The sequence below is a fragment of the Pleurodeles waltl genome, chromosome 6 (genome assembly GCF_031143425.1).
Source record: "Pleurodeles waltl isolate 20211129_DDA chromosome 6, aPleWal1.hap1.20221129, whole genome shotgun sequence".
NCBI classification, from domain to species: domain Eukaryota; kingdom Metazoa; phylum Chordata; class Amphibia; order Caudata; family Salamandridae; genus Pleurodeles; species Pleurodeles waltl.
The window spans coordinates 443,701,619-443,722,135 of record NC_090445.1 but is presented as its reverse complement, the minus strand read 5'-3'; positions in this window follow the sequence as shown (position 1 = coordinate 443,722,135).

Here is a 20,517-nt window from a genome sequence, read left to right as displayed (position 1 = left end):
TGGATCCCTGTAGGTGTCTAGTTTTTAAAAATGAACATGTTTGGTAGGTTTCCCTAGGTGCTGGCTGAGCTAGAGGCCAAAACCACCTCTGTTTTCTTTGGGAAAATATGATGTTTCCAATTGTGTTTTGGGGATTTCCTGTTGTGGGCATTAGGCCTACCCACATAAGTGAGGTATCACTTTTAGCGAGAGACTTGGGGGAACGCTGGGTGGAAGGAAATTTGTGGCTCCTCTCAGATTCCAGAACTTTCTGTCACCGAAATGTGAAGAGAAAGGGTTATTTTAGCCAAATTATGAGGTTTGCAAAGGATTCTGGGTAACAGAACCTGGTGAGAGCCCCACAAGTCACCCCATCTTGGATTGCCCTAGGTGTCTAGTTTTAAAAAATGCACAGGTTTTAGTAGGTTTCCCTAGATGCCGGCTGAGCTAGAGTCCAAAATCCACAGGTAGGCACTTTGCAAAAAACATCTCTGATTTCTTTGGAAAAATGTGATGTGTCCATGTTGTGTTTTGGGGCATTTCCTGTAGCAGGCACTAGGCCTACCCACACAAGTGAGGTATCATTTTTGTTGGGAGACTTGGGGGAATGCTGGGTGGAAAGAAATTTGTGTCTCCTCTCAGATTCCAGAACTTTCTGTCACCGAAATGTGAGGGAAAAGTGTTTTTTTAGCCAAATTTTGAGGTTTGCAAAGGATTCTGGGTAACAGAACCTGGAGAGAGCACCACAAGTCACCCCATTTTGGATCCCCCTAGGTGTCTAGTTTTTAAAAATGAACATGTTTGGTAGGTTTCCCTAGGTGATGGCTGAGCTAGAGGCAAAAACCACCTCTGTTTTCTTTGGGAAAATATGATGTTTCCACATTGTGTTTTTAGGATTTCCTGTCGTGGGCATTAGTCCTACCCACATAAGTGAGGTATCACTTTTATTGAGAGACTTGGGGGAACGCTGGGTGGAAGGAAATTTGTGGCTCCTCTCAGATTCCAGAACTTTCTGTCACCGAAATGTGAGGACAAGGTGTTTTCTTTAGCCAAATTGTGAGGTTTGCAAAGGATCCTGGGTAACAGAACATGGTGAGAGACCCACAAGTCACCCCATCTTGGATTCCCCTAGGTGTCTAGTTTTAAAAATGCACAGGTTTGGTAGGTTTCCCTAGGTGCTGGCTGAGCTAAAGCTCAAAATCTACAGGTAGGCACTTTGCAAAAAACACCTCTGATTTTTTGGGAAAAATGCGATGTGTCCATGTTATGTTTTGGGGCATTTCCTGTAGCAGGCACTAGACCTACCCACACAAGTGAGGTATCATTTTTATCGGTAGACTTGGGGTAATGCTGAGTGGAAGGAAATTTGTGGCGCCTCTCAGATTCCAGAACTTTCTGTCACCGAAATGTGAAGAGAAAGTGTTATTTTAGCCAAATTATGAGGTTTGTAAAGGATTCTGGGTAACAGAACCTGGTGAGAGCCCCACAAGTTACCCCATCTTGGATTGCCCTAGGTGTCTAGTTTCCAAAAATGCACAGGTTTTCGTAGGTTTCCCTAGATGCCGGCTGAGCTAGAGTCCAAAATCCACAGGTAGGCACTTTGCAAAAAACATCTCTGATTTCTTTGGAAAAATGTGATGTGTCCATGTTGTGTTTTGGGGCATTTCCTGCAGCAGGCACTAGGCCTACCCACACAAGTGAGGTATCATTTTTGTCGGGAGACTTGGAGGAATGCTGGGTGGAAAGAAATTAGTGGCTCCTCTCAGATTGCAGAACTTTCTGTCACCAAAATGTGAGGAAAAGGTGTTTTTTTAGCCAAATTTTGAGGTTTGCAAAGGATTCTGGGTAACAGAACCTGGTGAGAGCTCCAGAAGTCACCCCATCTTGGATTCCCCTAGATGTCTAGGTTATAAAAATGCACAGGTTTGGTAGGTTTCCCTAGGTGCCGACTGAGCTAGAGGCCAAAATCCACAGGTAGGCACTTTGGAAGAAACACCTCTGTTTTCTTTGGAAAAATGTGATGTGTCCACGTTGTGTTTTGGGGCATTTACTGTCGCAGGCACTAAGCCTACCCACACAAGTGAGGTATCATTTTTATCAGGAGACTTTGGGAAGCGCTGGGTGGAAGGAAATGTGTGGCTCCTCTCACATTCCAGAACTTTCTGTCACCGAAATATGAGGAAAAAGTGTTTTTTAGCCAAATTTTGAGGTTTGCAAAAGATGCTGGGTAACAGAACCTGGTGAGAGCACCACAAGTAACCCCATATTGGATCGCCCCAGGTGTCTAGTTTTAAAAAATGAACATGTTTGGTAGGTTTCCCTAGGTGCTGGCTGAGCTAGAGGCCAAATCCACAGGTAGGCACTTTGCAAAAAACACCTCTGTTTCCTTTGGGAAAATGTGATGTGTCCACGTTGTGTTTTGCGGAATTTCCTGTCACGGGCATTAGGCCTACCCACATAAGTGAGGTATCACTTTTATTGAGAGACTTCGGGGAACGCTGGGTGGAAGGAAATTTGTGGCTCCTCTCAGATTTCAGAACTTTCTGTCACCGAAATATGAGGAAAAAGTATTTTTTTTTAGCCAAACTGAGAGGTTTGCAAAGGATTCTGGGTAACAGAACATGGTGAGAGACCCAGAAGCCACCCCATCTTGGATTGCCCTAGGTGTCTAGTTTTAAAAAATGCACAGGTTTTAGTAGGTTTCCCTAGATGCCGGCTGAGCTAGAGTCCAAAATCCACAGGTAGGCACTTTGCAAAAAACATCTCTGATTTCTTTGGAAAAATGTGATGTGTCTATGTTGTGTTGTGGGGCATTTCCTGTAGCAGGCACTAGGCCTACCCACACAAGTGAGGTATCATTTTTATCGGTAGACTTGGGGGAATGCTGGGTGGAAGGAAATTTGTGGCTCCTCTCAGATTCCAGAACTTTCTGTCACCGAAAAGTGAGGGAAAAGTGTTTTTTTAGCCAAATTTTGAGGTTTGCAAAGGATTCTGGGTAACAGAACCTGGAGAGAGCACAACAAGTCACCCCATTTTGGATCCCCCTAGGTGTCTAGTTTTTAAAAATGAACATGTTTGGTAGGTTTCCCTAGGTGCTGGCTGAGCTAGAGGCCAAAACCACCTCTGTTTTCTTTGGAAAAATATGATGTTTCCACATTGTGTTTTGGGGATTTCCTGTCGTGGGCATTAGGCCTACCCACATAAGTGATGTATCACTTTTATTGAGAGACTTGGGGGAACGCTGGGTGGAAGGAAATTTGTGGCTCCTCTCAGATTCCAGAACGTTCTGTCACCGAAATGTGAGGACAAAGTGTTTTCTTTAGCCAAATTGTGAGGTTTGCAAAGGATCCTGGGTAACAGAACATGCTGAGAGACCCACAAGTCACCCCATCTTGGATTCCCCTAGGTGTCTAGTTTTAAAAATGCACAGGTTTGGTAGGTTTACCTAGGTGCTGGCTGAGCTAAAGCCCAAAATCTACAGGTAGGCACTTTGCAAAAAACACCTCTGATGTTTTTGGAAAAATGTGATGTGTCCATGTTATGTTTTGGGGCATTACCTGTAGCAGGCACTAGGCTACCCACACAAGTGAGGTATCATTTTTATCAGTAGACTTGGGGGAATGCTGGGTGGAAGGAAATTTGTGGCTCCTCCCAGATTCCTGAACTTTCTGTCACCGAAATGTGAAGAGAAAGTGTTATTTTAGCCAAATTATGAGGTTTGCAAAGGATTCTGGGTAACAGAACCTGGTGAGAGCCCCACAAGTCACCCCATCTTGGATTGCCCTAGGTGTCTAGTTTTAAAAAATGCACAGGTTTTAGTAGGTTTCCCTAGATGCCGGCTGAGCTAGAGTCCAAAATCCACAGGTAGGCACTTTGCAAAAAACATCTCTGATTTCTTTGGAAAAATGTGATGTGTCCATGTTGTGTTTTGGGGCATTTCCTGTAGCAGGCACTAGGCCTACCCACAGAAGTGAGGTATCATTTTTGTCGGGAGACTTGGGGGAATCTGGGTGGAAAGAAATTTGTGGCTCCTCTCAGATTCCAGAACTTTCTGTCACCGAAATGTGAGGGGAAAGTGTTTTTTTAGCCAAATTTTGAGGTTTGCAAAGGATTCTGGGTAACAGAAGCTGGAGAGAGCAACACAAATCACCCCATTTTGGATCCCCCTAGGTGTCTAGTTTTTAAAAATGAACATGTTTGGTAGGTTTCCCTAGGTGCTGGCTGAGCTAGAGGCCAAAACCACCTCAGTTTTCTTTGGGAAAATATGATGTTTCCACATTGTGTTTTGGGGATTTCCTGTCGTGGGCATTAGGCCTACCCACATAAGTGAGGTATCACTTTTACTGAGAGACTTGGGGGAACGCTGGGTGGAAGGAAATTTGTGGCTCCTCTCAGATTCCAGAACTTTCTGTCACCGAAATGTGAAGAGAAAGTGTTATTTTAGCCAAATTATGAGGTTTGCAAAGGATTCTGGGTAACAGAACATGGTGAGAGACCCACAAGTCACCCCATCTTGGATTCCCCTAGGTGTCTAGTTTTAAAAATGCACAGGTTTGGTAGGTTTCCCTAGGTGCTGGCTGAGCTAAAGCCCAAAATCTACAGGTAGGCACTTTGCAAAAAACACCTCTGATGTTTTTGGAAAAATGTGATGTGTCCATGTTATGTTTTGGGGCATTTCCTGTAGCAGGCACTAGGCTACCCGCACAAGTGAGGTATCATTTTTATCAGTAGACTTGGGGGAATGCTGGGTGGAAGGAAATTTGTGGCTCCTCTCAGATTCCTGAACTTTCTGTCACCGAAATGTGAAGAGAAAGTGTTATTTTAGCCAAATTATGAGGTTTGCAAAGGATTCTGGGTAACAGAACCTGGTGAGAGCCCCACAAGTCACCCCATCTTGGATTGCCCTAGGTGTCTAGTTTTCAAAAATGCACAGGTTTTACTAGGTTTCCCTAGATGCCGGCTGAGCTAGAGTCCAAAATCCACAGGTAGGCACTTTGCAAAAAACATCTCTGATTTCTTTGGAAAAATGTGATGTGTCCATGTTGTGTTTTGGGGCATTTCCTGTAGCAGGCACTAGGCCTACCCACAGAAGTGAGGTATCATTTTTGTCGGGAGACTTGGGGGAATGCTGGGTGGAAAGAAATGTGTGGCTCCTCTCAGATTCCAGAACTTTCTGTCACCGAAATGTGAGGGGAAAGTGTTTTTTTTAGCCAAATTTTGAGGTTTGCAAAGGATTCTGGGTAACAGAAGCTGGAGAGAGCAACACAAGTCACCCCATTTTGGATCCCCCTAGGTGTCTAGTTTTTAAAAATGAACATGTTTGGTAGGTTTCCCTAGGTGCTGGCTGAGCTAGAGGCCAAAACCACCTCAGTTTTCCTTGGGAAAATATGATGTTTCCACATTGTGTTTTGGGGATTTCCTGTCGTGGGCATTAGGCCTACCCACATAAGTGAGGTATCACTTTTACTGAGAGACTTGGGGGAACGCTGGGTGGAAGGAAATTTGTGGCTCCTCTCAGATTCCAGAACTTTCTGTCACCGAAATGTGAAGAGAAGGTGTTATTTTAGCCACATTATGAGGTTTGCAAAGGATTCTGGGTAACAGAACATGGTGAGAGACCCACAAGTCACCCCATCTTGGATTCCCCTAGGTGTCTAGTTTTAAAAATGCACAGGTTTGGTAGGTTTCCCTAGGTGTTGGCTGAGCTAAAGCCCAAAATCTACAGGTAGGCACTTTGCAAAAAACACCTCTGATTTTTTGGGAAAAATGTGATGTGTCCATGTTATGTTTTGGTGCATTTCCTGTAGCAGGCACTAGGCCTACCCACACAAGTGAGGTATCATTTTTATCGGTAGACTTGGAGGAATGCTGATTGGAAGGAAATTTGTGGCGCCTCTCAGATTCCAGAACTTTCTGTCACCGAAATGTGAAGAGAAAGTGTTATTTTAGCCAAATTATGAGGTTTGCAAAGGATTCTGGGTAACAGAACCTAGTGAGAGCCCCACAAGTCACCCCATCTTGGACTGCCCTAGGTGTCTAGTTTTCAAAAATGCACATGTTTTAGTAGGTTTCCCTAGATGCCGGCTGAGCTAGAGTCCAAAATCCACAGGTAGGCACTTTGCAAAAAACATCTCTGATTTCTTTGGAAAAATGTGATGTGTCCATGTTGTGTTTTGGGGCATTTCATGTAGCAGGCACTAGGCCTACCCACACAAGTGAGGTATCATTTTTGTCGGGAGACTTGGGGGAATGCTGAGTGGAAGGAATTAGTGGCGCCTCTCAGATTCCAGAACTTTCTGTCACCGAAATGTGAAGAGAAAGTGTTATTTTAGCCAAATTATGAGGTTTGCAAAGGATTCTGGGTAACAGAACCTGGTGAGAGCCCCACAAGTCACCCCATCTTGGATTGCCCTAGGAGTCTAGTTTTAAAAAATGCACAGGTTTTAGTAGGTTTCCCTAGATGCCGGCTGAGCTAGAGTCCAAAATCCACAGGTAGGCACTTTGCAAAAAACATCTCTGATTTCTTTGGAAAAATGTGATGGGTCCATGTTGTGTTTTGGGGCATTTCCTGTAGCAGGCACTAGGCCTACCCACAGAAGTGAGGTATCATTTTTGTCGGGAGACTTGGGGGAATGCTGGGTGGAAAGAAATTTGTGGCTCCTCTCAGATTCCAGAACTTTCTGTCACCGAAATGTGAGGGGAAAGTGTTTTTTTAGCCAAATTTTGAGGTTTGCAAAGGATTCTGGGTAAGAGAAGCTGGAGAGAGCAACACAAGTCACCCCATTTTGGATCCCCCTAGGTGTCTAATTTTTAAAAATGAACATGTTTGGTAGGTTTTCCTAGGTGCTGGCTGAGCTAGAGGCCAAAACCACCTCAGTTTTCTTTGGGAAAATATGATGTTTCCACATTGTGTTTTGGGGATTTCCTGTCGTGGGCATTAGGCCTACCCACATAAGTGAGGTATCACTTTTACTGAGAGACTTGGGGGAACGCTGGGTGGAAGGAAATTTGTGGCTCCTCTCAGATTCCAGAACTTTCTGTCACCGAAATGTGAAGAGAAAGTGTTATTTTAGCCAAATTATGAGGTTTGCAAAGGATTCTGGGTAACAGAACATGGTGAGAGACCCACAAGTCACCCCATCTTGGATTCCCCTAGGTGTCTTGTTTTAAAAATGCACAGGTTTGGTAGGTTTCCCTAGGTGCTGGCTGAGCTAAAGCCCAAAATCTACAGGTAGGCACTTTGCAAAAAACACCTCTGATTTTTTGGGAAAAATGTGATGTGTCCATGTTATGTTTTGGTGCATTTCCTGTAGCAGGCACTAGGCCTACCCACACAAGTGAGGTATCATTTTTATCGGTAGACTTGGAGGAATGCTGATTGGAAGGAAATTTGTGGCGCCTCTCAGATTCCAGAACTTTCTGTCACCGAAATGTGAAGAGAAAGTGTTATTTTAGCCAAATTATGAGGTTTGCAAAGGATTCTGGGTAACAGAACCTGGTGAGAGCCCCACAAGTCACCCCATCTTGGATTGCCCTAGGTGTCTAGTTTTCAAAAATGCACAGGTTTTACTAGGTTTCCCTAGATGCCGGCTGAGCTAGAGTCCAAAATCCACAGGTAGGCACTTTGCAAAAAACATCTCTGATTTCTTTGGAAAAATGTGATGTGTCCATGTTGTGTTTTGGGGCATTTCCTGTAGCAGGCACTAGGCCTACCCACAGAAGTGAGGTATCATTTTTGTCGGGAGACTTGGGGGAATGCTGGGTGGAAAGAAATTTGTGGCTCCTCTCAGATTCCAGAACTTTCTGTCACCGAAATGTGAAGAGAAAGTGTTATTTTAGCCAAATTTTGAGGTTTGCAAAGGATTCTGGGTAACAGAACCTGGTGAGAGCCCCACAAGTCACCCCATCTTGGATTGCCCTAGGTGTCTAGTTTTCACAAATGAACACGTTTGGTAGGTTTCCCTAGGTGCCGGCTGAGCTAGAGGCCAAATCCTGTCGCGGGCATTAGGCCTACCCACAAAAGTGGGGCATCACTTTTATTGAGAGACTTGGGGGAACGCTGGGTGGGACGAAATTTGTGGCTCCTCTCAGATTCCAGAACTTTCTTTCACCGAAATGTGAGGCAAAAGTGTTTTTTTTTAGCCAAATTGTGAGGTTTGTAAAGGATTCTGGGTAACAGAACAGGGTGAGAGACCCACAAGTCACCCCATCTTGGATTCCCCTAGGTGTCTAGTTTTAAAAAATGCACAGGTTTGGTAGGTTTCCCTAGGTGCCGGCTAAGCTAGAGTCCAAAATCCACAGCTAGGCACTTTGCAAAAACACCTCTGTTTTCTTTGGAAAAATGTGATGTGTCCACGTTGTGCTTTGGGACATTTCCTGTCGCAGGCACTAGGCCTACCCACACAAGTGAGGTATTATTGTTATCAGGAGACTTGGGGGGAAAGCTGGGTGGAAGGAAATTTGTGGCTCCTCTCAGATTCCAGAACTTTCTGTCACCAAAATGTGAGGAAAAAGTGTTTTTTTAGCCAAATTTTTAGGTTTGCAAAGGATTCTGGGTAACAGAACCTGGTGAGAGCCCCAGAAGTTACCCCATCTTGGATTCCCCTTGATGTCTAGTTTTAAAAAATGCACAGGTTTGGTAGGTTCCCTAGGTGCCGATTGAGCTAGAGGCCAAAATCCACAGGTAGGCACTTTGCAAGAAACACCTCTGTTTTCTTTGTAAAAATGTGATGTGTCCATGTTGTGTTTTGGGGCATTTCCTGTCGCAGGCACTAAGCCTACCCACACAAGTGAGGTATCATTTTTATCAGGAGACTTGGGGGAGCGCTGGGTGGAAGGAAATTTGTGGCTCCTCTCAGATTCCAGAACATTCTGTCACCGAAATTTGAGGAAAAAGTGTTTTGTTTTTTAGCCAAACTGTGAGGTTTGCAAAGGATTCTGGGTAACAGAACATGGTGAGAGACCCACAAGTCACCCCATCTTGGATTGCCCTAGGTGTCTAGTTTTAAAAAATGCACAGGTTTTAGTAGGTTTCCCTAAATGCCGGCTGAGCTAGAGTCCAAAATCCACAGGTAGGCATTTTGCAAAAAACATCTCTGATTTCTTTGGAAAAATGTGATGTGTCCATATTGTGTTTTGGGGCATTTCCTGTAGCAGGCATTAGGCCTACCCACACAAGTGAGGTATTATTGTTATCAGGAGACTTGGGGGGAAAGCTGGGTGGAAGGAAATTTGTGGCTCCTCTCAGATTCCAGAACTTTCTGTCACCAAAATGTGAGGAAAAGGTGTTTTTTTAGCCAAATTTTTAGGTTTGCAAAGGATTCTGGGTAACAGAACCTGGTGAGAGCCCCAGAAGTTGGGGCACTAAGCCTACCCACACAAGTGAGGTATCATTTTTATCAGGAGACTTGGGGGAGTGCTGGGTGGAAGGAAAAGTGTTGCTCCTCTCAGATTCCAGAACTTTCTGTCACCGAAATGTGAGGACAAAGTGTTTTCTTTAGCCAAATTGTGAGGTTTGCAAAGGATCCTGGGTAACAGAACATGGTGAGAGACCCACAAGTCACCCCATCTTGGATTCCCCTAGGTGTCTAGTTTTAAAAATGCACAGGTTTGGTAGGTTTCCCTAGGTGCTGGCTGAGCTAAAGCCCAAAATCTACAGGTAGGTATGTTGCAAAAAACATCTCTGATTTCTTTGGAAAAATGTGATGTGTCCATATTGTGTTTTGGGGCATTTCCTGTAGCAGGCACTAGGCCTACCCACACAAGTGAGGTATCATTTTTATCGGTAGACTTGGGGGAATGCTGGGTGGAAGGAAATTTGTGGCTCCTCTCAGATTCCAGAACTTTCTGTCACCGAAATGTGAGAAAAAAGTGTTTTTTTTAGCCAAATTTTCAGGTTTGAAAAGGATTCTGGGTAACAGAACCTGGTGAGAGACCCACAAGTCACCCCATCATGGATTCCCCTAGGTGTCTAGTTTTAAAAAATGCACAGGTTTGGTAGGTTTTCCTAGGTGCCGGCTGAGCTAGATGCCAAAATCCACAGGTAGGCACTTTGCAAAAAACACCTCTGTTTTCTTTGGGAAAATGTGATGTGTCCACGTTGTGTTTTGGGGGATTTCCTGTCGCGGGCACTAGGCATACCACACATAAGTGAGGCATCATTTTTATCGAGAGACTTTGGGGAACGCTGGGTGGAAGGAAATTTGTGGTTCCTCTCAGATTCCAGAACTTTCTGTCACCGAAATGTGAGGAAAAAGTGCTTTTTTACCCAAATTATGAGGTTTGCAAAGGATTCTGGGTAACAGAACCTGGTGAGAGACCCACAAGTCACCCCATCTTGGATTCCCCTAGGTGTCTAGTTTTTAAAAAAGTACAATGTTTGGTAGGTTTCCCTAGGTGCCGGCTGAGCTAGAGGCCAAAATCCACAGGTAGGCACTTTGCAAAAAACACTGCTGTATTCTTTGGGAAAATGTGATGTGTCCACATTGTGTTTTGGAGCATTTCCTGTCGCAGGTGCTAGGCCTACCCACACATTGAGGTACCATTTTTATCGTGAGACTTGGGGGAACATAGAATAGGAAAACAAGTGTTATTGCCCCTTGTCCTTCTCTACATTTTTTCCTTCCAAATATAAGACAGTGTGTAAAAAAAGACGTCTATTTGAGAAATGCTCTGTAATTCTCATGCTAGTATGGGTACCCCCGGAATTCAGAGATGTGCAAATAACCACTGCTTCTCAACACCTTTTCTTGTGCTCATTTTGGAAATACAAAGGTTTTCTTGATACCTATTTTTCACTCTTTACATTTCAGCGGTATAGAATGAAAACCCACTGCAAGGTGCAGCTCATTTATTGGCTCTGGGTACCTAGGGTTCTTGATGAACCTACAAGCCCTATATATCCCCGCAACCAAAAGAGTCCAGCAGACGTAACAGTATTTTGCTTTCAGAAATCTGACATCGCAGGAAAAAGTTACAGAGTAAAACGTAGAGAAAAATGGCTGTTTTTTTAACCACAATTTCAATATCTTTTTATTTCAGTTGTTATTTTCTGTAGGAAACCCTTGTAGGATATACACAAATTACCCATTGCTGAATTCAGAATTTTGTCTACTTTTCAGAAATGTTTAGGTTTCTGGGATCCTGCATTAGTTTCACACCCATTTCTGTCACTGACTGGAAGGAGGCTGAAAGCACAAAAAATCGTAAAAATGGGGTATGTCCCAGTAAAATGCCAAAATTGTGTTGAAAAATTGGGTTTTCTGATTCAAGTCTGAATGTTCCTGAAAGCTGGGAAGTTGGTGATTTTAGCACCTTTGTTGATGCCGTTTTCAGGGGAAAAAACACAAGCCTTCTTCTGCAGCCCTTTTTTCCCATTTTTTTTTTTTAAAAACGAATTTTTCACTGTATTTTGGCTAATTTCTTCGTCTCCTTCAGGGGAACCCACAAAGTCTGGGTACCTCTAGAATCCCTAGGATGATGGAATAAAAGGACTCAAATTTGGCGTGGGTAGCTTACGTGGACAAAACGTTATCAGGGCCTAGTGCGCCATGCCCCAAATAGCCTAAAAAAGGCCTGGCACCTGAGGGGGAAAAGGCCTGGCAGCGAAGGGATTAAAGAAGGGGCATTTTATTGACGCTAAAACTGATGTTATACGCATGTGTTAACGTGCAGAAAAAAAAGTAGCGTCTTTGCACATACACACAGAGATTTGTTTGCAATTTCTTTGTATTGCAGCAGATCCCCAGAATAGGGTTTAAATTGATAAATCGCGCTGGCCCTCACACAGACAGGAATATTTGCCAGAGAGCCACACTCATGCAGGCGGAGAAAGCCAGTGCAGCCCTGGTCTCGTGAGAGCAACGGAGAACATTCCTGACTGCGCAGAGATGGAAAGACATGGTTTCTAGGTTTGAAAGAAAAAAACGAGAGTGCGCCCTAACAAAAGGCCTGCGCGTCAGGGAGGTGCCTGGGGAGTGAGGAGGGTCATCTGTTGGAAATTGCTGCACCTGGGAGGATGTGTGAATACATTGGTGCGTCATGAGGTCATGTTCGAAAGACCAGTAGAGGCGACCACAGAAGCAGAGGTGTGTGTGGTGCAGTGTGGCTCCACTGGGCCGTATTGTATACTGAAAGAGAAAAACACTCAAATAATTTTAAGTGATTCACAAAAATAAGCTTAATTTCAGGCGAACATCCTGGATGGAGAAACTGTGCTTGACAAAAATGCAGAGTAAGTCCTGTCGTTTGGCACTCAGAAAAGTGCCCCTTGTCAACGACGAAAGGTTTCCAGTCAATGAAATACTAATAAATACAACTCATTTCTTTAAATTTCCCAGGTCACAAATTACACTTAGGCAGGTTGGTTGTCATACTTTACTCCCAGGGAGTTAAAGAGGGATGTATTTTCTGGTTTATTAATCATGAAATCTGCAGCGGGGTGTGCTCCTTCGTCGATTTACTCCATTAATTGCCTGCCGCCACCACTCCCTGATCACTCTTGTGATATTCCTTTGAATTCATCCCCTTTGTCACACCTACTCATAAGTTAAGTGTAATATATGCATTGTTAGCATCCATGGTACACATGAATTTATTTTGCTATATTTAATTAACATCCTGTATTTTAATAGAGTTTATGAGTCCACTCTTCATTAAGCAATGCGTTTTTCATCATTACCTTGCTGTCTTTTGTCCTTGTACACTTCCCTGTCCTATTGTTAATTTCTCCACACATTCCCCGAGGTACTTTCACCCCCCCCCCCCCCCAATCTTTCTGTTTCCATTTAGGTTATTGGAGTTGCTGTGCAAGCGTGACTGTTGGCGGCTTTGGAAAGAGCGAGCTGATTCACATTGACGTGACATCGAGGACGTTGACCTTGCTTTGCAGGGGGCAGTTTTGGAATATTGACCCTTATGCTTTGTCAGCTATGGGAAGGATTGTTTTGCTCTCCTCTCGTCGTGCTTCAAAGCTGCAGACTTCACTAGGTCTTGAGAGTCAGTGTGTGGCATAGTGCCGGTTGGTTTGCCTACAGTCAGGGTCACTGGAATTATGTGGAATGGAAGCACCAAATTATGCGGCGGGGGGCACCATATTATTCAGCAAGAAAAGGCAAATTATGCAGCATAATGTGGCATTTTGTTATAGTATTAGTTTAATATTTTGCCATTTGAACACATGGTAATATTCTCTGGGCAAAGATTTCACCTCATTCATACCAGTTCATCAACCAGATACAGATATAGGCAACTGAAAGATGACTAGCTAACCTTTGCTAAGAGCCTTTCACTGAGCACCAACACGTCACAACAAGTGCATTTTCACTAAGAAAATAGCGCTAAATACTGGATTATTACATATAATTAGAAGTAATTTTGTGGTACTTACAATAAAAAGAATTACACCAGTTTGCCTACCTCTTGTTTTTAGTAACTTCTGATCTGTTTCAGCTAGAAATATTGTTTTATTAAAATCTGCAGATGATACATTTGATGATGGATTATGTGGCAAATGCAGAAAATCCATAATTATGTGAAAAAAGCAGCAGCAGTGGAATCACATAATTCCAGCTGCACAAAATTTCTCCAGCATCTGCCCTTCCCCCACCTTGTCAGAATCTGCAGCGCTCACACCTACAGCTGAAGAGCTGACCTACTACACTTGCCAGACCTAAGGTGGGATCCATTTTCTCGCCATCACCTCGCAGCAACTTAGCTGCAGTGTTCCATTTTTTCATTTTTAGGTCGAAGCCTACCAGACAGTGCAGCTGTCTGGTTTGCAAAGAAATCTTGGGACATTCAGAAAGCGTCCTTGGGAATACATTCCACCAGTTGCTTACCATTGGCTTTGTGGTTTGTAATTCACATTTTCCTGCTTTGTATGTGCCAACTTTATTTCTTTAAGGCGTTCCAGAGTGAGTTTGTCCATCCCTAGGTGCAGGCCTTTTCAGACTACCTCTCCTTATATTCTTCTACAAATGCTCCCTTCTGTAAACAGGTCTGTAAGCCTTGTTCCTATGTTGTCACATTTGTTGTGGATTTAAAGACTGCAGTCAAAGGTCAGGGTCTGCCTTCCGAGGGAGCGTGGTGTTTACTTTTCTTTTTCTGACTTCAAAGTGAGAGGACTTATGTGACAATCTTGCTGGATACATGTGGTAGGAAGGGAGTTTTTTCTAGTATACAACAACTTTAAATGAACTTTGCAAGTATTTGTAAACTGTATAGTTTTATTAGTGAAACTGTATGTCTGTGCACATGCAATTATCTTTTCAATTGAAAATGTGCTGTCTGCAATGGCAGGGTGCTACTACACCATGCACACTTCACTCTATGCTGCTCCACTGTGCACTACTTCATGCCACTGCACTCTTCAGTGCACTACTCCATGCCACTTCAGCCTGAGCCACTTTACTCTACTCTGCACCACTGTTCTCTCCACCACTTCAATCTATGTCTCTCTACTCTGCTTTGAACCACTTTACTCTATGCCAGCACACTCTACACTTTACTCTACACCACTGCACTCTACATCACTCCAGTCTAGTACATTTCACTTTACTCTCCACAGCTCCATTCTACGCCACTCCGCTCTACACCACTCTGCAACACAGCATTCTACGTCACTGCACCCTATGCTAATACTCTACACCAATGCACTCTATTATGTACCACTCAACATTACACCACTGCACTCTACTATGCCAATCCACTGTACGGTACTCTAATCTACTCTGCACCACTGCACTCTATACCATTTTACTCTGCCATTATAATCTATTCCACTCTACTCTACACCACTGCACTCTGCCCTCTACCACTCCTCTACGCCAAAACAATCTACTCTATGCTGCTGCACTCTATCAAATCAAATTGGATATGTTGAGCATGCTAATCACCCATGAGGGTAGCCAAGTGCTAGGTTTGGCTGCTCGGTGCTTCAGTCAAAGAGCCCGGTCTTGATTCCCCTTCTGAATTCCTGGAGAGAGGGGGAAGTCCTGAGGTGGATGGAAAGGTTGTCCATGCTTTTGCAGGGAGGTAGGAGAAGGATCGGCCTCCACTGTTGCAGTGGCTGATGCAGGGGGTGTCTGCAAGGGGGAGAGAGGTGGAGCGCAGGGGTCTGAAGGAAAGGTGGAAGTTCAGGTGGTGGTTGAGGTATACTGGTCCTTGGTTGTGAAGGGCTTTGTAGGTGTGTGTCATCATCTTGAATTAGAATATTTTGTGTACGGGGAGTCAGCGGAGTTTCCTCTGACCGCTGCGTTTTCTTATGACTTGAAGGCTCAGATTCACAAAGCTCTTGTGGGGAAGCAAGCACCAAAGATTTTTTGTGTTGCTCTGCGTGCTTTTAAAAATATAGCGTTGTGCCATATTTGCAGCGCCAGGCACCACCAAGCTAAACATGCGCAAAACATCAATGCATCACGCTAGCTACAAAAGCGCATGCAAAATGGCGCTAAACAGAGTGACAAATTCTGAATACACCTATAGAGCAGAATGGCAGTGAATCAATCTCCTGAGGGGACCACAGCAACACATTGGGTGACCCAGGATAGTATCACTGAAATAAGATGCACTGTTCCAAAAGAAAGGCTCCATTCCACCAATTAGGGTAGGTGTTCTTTTCAGACACCACATGCATTAGTCATATAGGAACAGTAGCACTCACTCACCATTGGGTGACATGATTCATCATCGGGCAATACTCCTTGTCAGACCTGCACTGCAGTGCCTGATGGGCCCTACTGGAGGGCTCTTTGCCAGAGATCTTTTTAAGAAAGAATGCCGGTAGTGAGTGGATGTGAGAGGGGCTGGGAAAACTGCTAAAATTGGCTAAAGGTGCCTGTAACAGGATTGGCACAACCCTGTTCCTCAACGATGCCCCGGGACCCGTAGAACGGTGCCCCAGGGGCACCTTCAGACACCCGGAAGTATCGTCGAGTGATGACAACCCCGAATATCTGCATTAAAAGATTGGAGTGCGAAGAAGATGGTGTGTTCCACACAGCAGAGAGGAGGAAAGCCAACGATGTGCCTGAGAACAGCAGCGGGGCGCCGGACAGGAACGGAGCAGAAGTCTCACCTTCCACAACGCGACCTCAGGAAGCACCACTGTGGAGGGTCCGGATGGACGCCAGAGCCAGCTACGTCCCTGGAGTGACGAGGCTTACGCAGGTACGTGCCTGCCTTCTGAATCCTTCAGGATACTGGTGGTAGGATGGGAGGGAATAGGGGAGGTGAAAGCAGAGCAAGCACCACAGGAGAGGGGTCATTTTTTTTAAAACAACACCAAGAAGGAGCAAAGCGGTTTATTTCTATCGGTGAAGACACTTGGGCTCCACAAAAGACCATTGAACCTTCGGATTAAACTTTCTTGACCAACTATATTTAGTTTTTTCTCCTCTCGTTCTAAGTATGCACAAGAACGTTAATTTTGCTATGATTGGCAATTGCACCTGCTAGTACCGGGATCTATCCTCACTCGCTTGGTGTTTCCTTCCCACACACCCTAACCCTTTAGGATATATATATATATATATATAGAGGGAAAATAAAAAAGTTAACTTATCTTTATTTTTCGGTTCTCGTTTTTCCCTTGGGCCCCACGACGGTGGACTACTTCTCTGAAAGATAAATCCTACAATAAAGAAAAGAAGAAAGAACCTTACTCAATCATAAGGAAAAGGACACACAGAGGAAAGAAGAAAAGAGGAAGAAGAGGGAAAACACACATATAGACTGCGCACATTTGATTGTCCTGACCACCCATAAAGAAAAACTGAATAAAAGCTTGTATAGCGACCAACGCTTGTAGTTGTCTTTCATTACTGGGTAGTAGGAACCCCTACAGTGCCCAAGAAAACAATCTTTAATACAACCTGGCATCCCTGCTAAGGTTAAAAAAGGGGGTGAAGTACAGAAAACAATGATATGGTTCCCTGCCAATAACTAAATGTATGCCTACCACTCTAATTAGAGATTTAGATATTATGGAACTGTGTGTGGTTATTCCCTACACTACAGAACTGCTAATCATGGTCAACATGCTTCTCGCCAAATACAGTCACACGGAACAGGTGTTGATTCTTCAGGACCTGTTTGTTGCGCCTAACCCTCACTCAGAGAGTTAAAAAACTCTACTCCTATTGCCTGTGTAAGAACTACCTGAAATCGTATGCTGCAATCATCAACGTCTGAATGTGGAGACCCTCCTAGGTCAGGTACATGGGCCCCTTGGGGATCACATAGATGCAGGCCGCTCTTCTAACAAGACAATTACACTGAAGAGCACCATGGTCAGTCTGACATACCCCGTCTTCCAAGCTCCCCAGATAGGACCCAGGATCCTACCCATAATGCCTCCTTTGAAGGCGCACAGGATGGAAGTCAGAAAAGAAAATACAAATTCACTGAGGAGGAGGTTGAGAATTTAATAGCAGAAGTGACTAAGCAAGAACATCAGCTGTTTGCCAATTCAAAACTACCTCAGTCCAAGAAAATTGCTCTGTGGAATGCCATAGTCCAAAAAATAATTGCAGTTGCACCTACAAACAGGACAGCTGAGGAGTTCAAAAAGCGTTGGCATGATTACAAACGTCGTACAAAAGAAAAATTGGCTAGGAGTAGGCATGCTGCAATGAGAACAGGAGGAGGACCTAACTGTAGTGTACAACTGACACCTATGGAGGAGCAAGTAGCAGCTGTCATTGGTCCAGAGTTGGCAGGCAGTTTTAAAGGTGCAGACACTGCAGATCATGTAGTAAATGTGTGTCAGGGTAAGAGAATATAAGTTCCCATTAATCTAAAGGTATGCAGTTATTGTGCAATGTCAAAAGTCAGTTAGCAAATGTAGAAGTACTGAGAAATATAAATATTATGCTAAAATCATTAGCCATACATAGCAGACTCACATATGCCATATTGTATATTCAATGGATGTGTGATGATGTGTACGTACTGAGGTCCATTTGTATGCAGTTTTTGTGTTTTCCCTGTGTCATGTATGATGATGGAAGGACAATACAAAGTCAACAGAAAAATTCACAAAGCCACGCAAGGGTGTTTTAGCATGTACTTGCATAGTTTTGTGTAGACATGCAAGGCAGTGCAGCTGCTTGTGCAGCAGGACATCTTGGCCAAGATTCACAAATGTTTAGTGTTCCTCTTGTAACGCACACCCAACATCAAAACAGTGTGGAGATCAACAAACCAAAGCAAATTCTCTTTTGCTTGGTTTGTATGGAAACATAACAATATGGCTGAGCAGTGATGCATCCAACATCTTCTCCATCACACATAGCTTCTTGAACATCATCATTGCAATTCCAACAGCCTACAAGATTGTTCTGCAGGACCACCTTCACAAGCCAGGAGGATAAACTTGTAGGTAGTCAAGGCCAAAAGCAAACACCTTGGTCAGAAAGTGCAAGTGTGTCTGCCAAAGTGTAAGGTAGGCGGTTGACAGGAAAGAAGCCCTTCCAATAAAACTTCCTATGGCTATGCAAATATCCACTGCATTCACTCGATTAATATGTACTGTACAGGGCAGAACACATAGGAATCTGTAATTACCATAAAAAACAAGGGATTTGCCCTATTGTGATGCCTGTTTTCAAGTGGCATTCAAGTCATGTCTACACCATATCTACTGTTGTTCGTTGTTTGAGCTTTGACACAAAACCTTTGTTCAGAGGATTGCACAGGATGTACCAACTGACAACCATGAGACAACCCATGTATGCTGGCTGACACAAAGGTGTGATTGGCCCTGATATGCCCATATGTTTCATACCAAGAAAAGGAAATCTCTATTATGCTATGGTTTAAAATTACCTAAAAAAATATTTATTTGGTTGCATGTTACAAATGTATTGATAACATTATCCCAATTTTCGTTTAGTTTCGTACTACATTGTGTTACACATGTAGAAGAACAGGCTGACACACACACATAAATGTACACCTGTGCAATCACATATACAAACATTTGGCTGCTATTCTCAAACAATTAGTAAATCTACACTGGCTCCCAACACCATTGTACAATGGCTTGTATAAATAATAAAGGGGAATACATGGTCCAAAAACTGAACGGCAACCATACCAAGTTATGTGTCAAGTGTACCACTATGTATTTAAAATGGTAGCACCATAATACAGAAAGGTTCACATGTATGATGAAACAGATAATTAAATACATTAAATAAGTTTAAATTGACCTTCAATGAACATTCAAATCGTTTAAAATCCGCAGGATGGATAGGTACTGGTCCACCTTGAAATCAACAATAAGAAATTTTTGATTGGGTCATTCTTTTATATACGTCCTTAAACTATAAATGGTAATACAACACATAGGCCCTGATTCTGAAAGGTGTCATGGAATGCAGTGCAGCAGCCAGCAATGTGGGGCTGTGTTGCATGACAAGGAGAGAGCAGGGGAGTGACATATTCAAATTGATATGGCTCACTGTTCTCCTCTACCTAGCATTGGTGCTGATTTCAGCTGCCATGCACCAGGCACAGACTTTGGCGCCACAGGGATAGGGTGTGTGCATGAGTCTAGCATAGGTTTTGTACAGGAGAGGTACCATTCTGGTACAATATACTATGCCTAGACAAGTTTTGAAGCTGTTCATACTTAGTATATGTGCTGTACAGTGCAGCACACATGCAAATTTTGCAACACGCAAAGGAATAGAAACAATTATCTGTTCAGCGCCTGCTTTGAAAAGCCTTTATTTTTCAAGAAACCCAGGAGCAGATTGATGAAAAGTGGGGCCACACATTTCCTGCGCTCCATAGCGCCTCCCTAACGCCACCATGTGTGCACCATATTTAATATATGTGTACCATGGCGGTACTTGCGTCAGAATTTTTGATGCTAGTTTGGTGCTTTGCAGAATTAGCATAAAAATTCTGATGCTAATCCTGCAAAGCACCCGGAGGCTCATTGAAACTAATCAGAGCCTCCTTTTAATGCCTGCCCGGAGCAGGCGTTAAAAGTGCCAAAAAATAACACATGTGCCATTTTGTCTGCCCCCTTTAGCAGGGGAACGCCCCCTTTGCCTGGTGCAGACTCAATGTAGAGCAAAGGGTTACAAAGTGGCACAATGCATGCATTGCACCACTTTGTAAATTTGGCGCAATTATTTTGGCGTTGTTGGGCCACATTAGTGTCAAAATAAAAATGATGCTAATGTTGCACAAGGAGGCACTAGGGCCTCTTAAATCGGCCCCCTGCGTTTTAGTATTAGTATTTAGGGTTTAGGATCAATAAGCATAGGTAGTTGCACAAGAATGCCCATGTACCACCCATGTTACACCCCCTTGGCAGTACAGAACACAAAACAGTACTTAGCACTGCCTGGCAGTTTCCAGAGCAAAACATTTTTTGCAATGCAAGGTAAATATGCAAAAGTAAGAGTTTGTGCTGGTTAGCATCACTTTAGTAGCACTTAAGCATCCCAGCAATGTTTGATATTATTCACCCAAGTCTCAGTTTTTACAGGACATTTATGGAATCCCCTGGCAGATACCTACTAG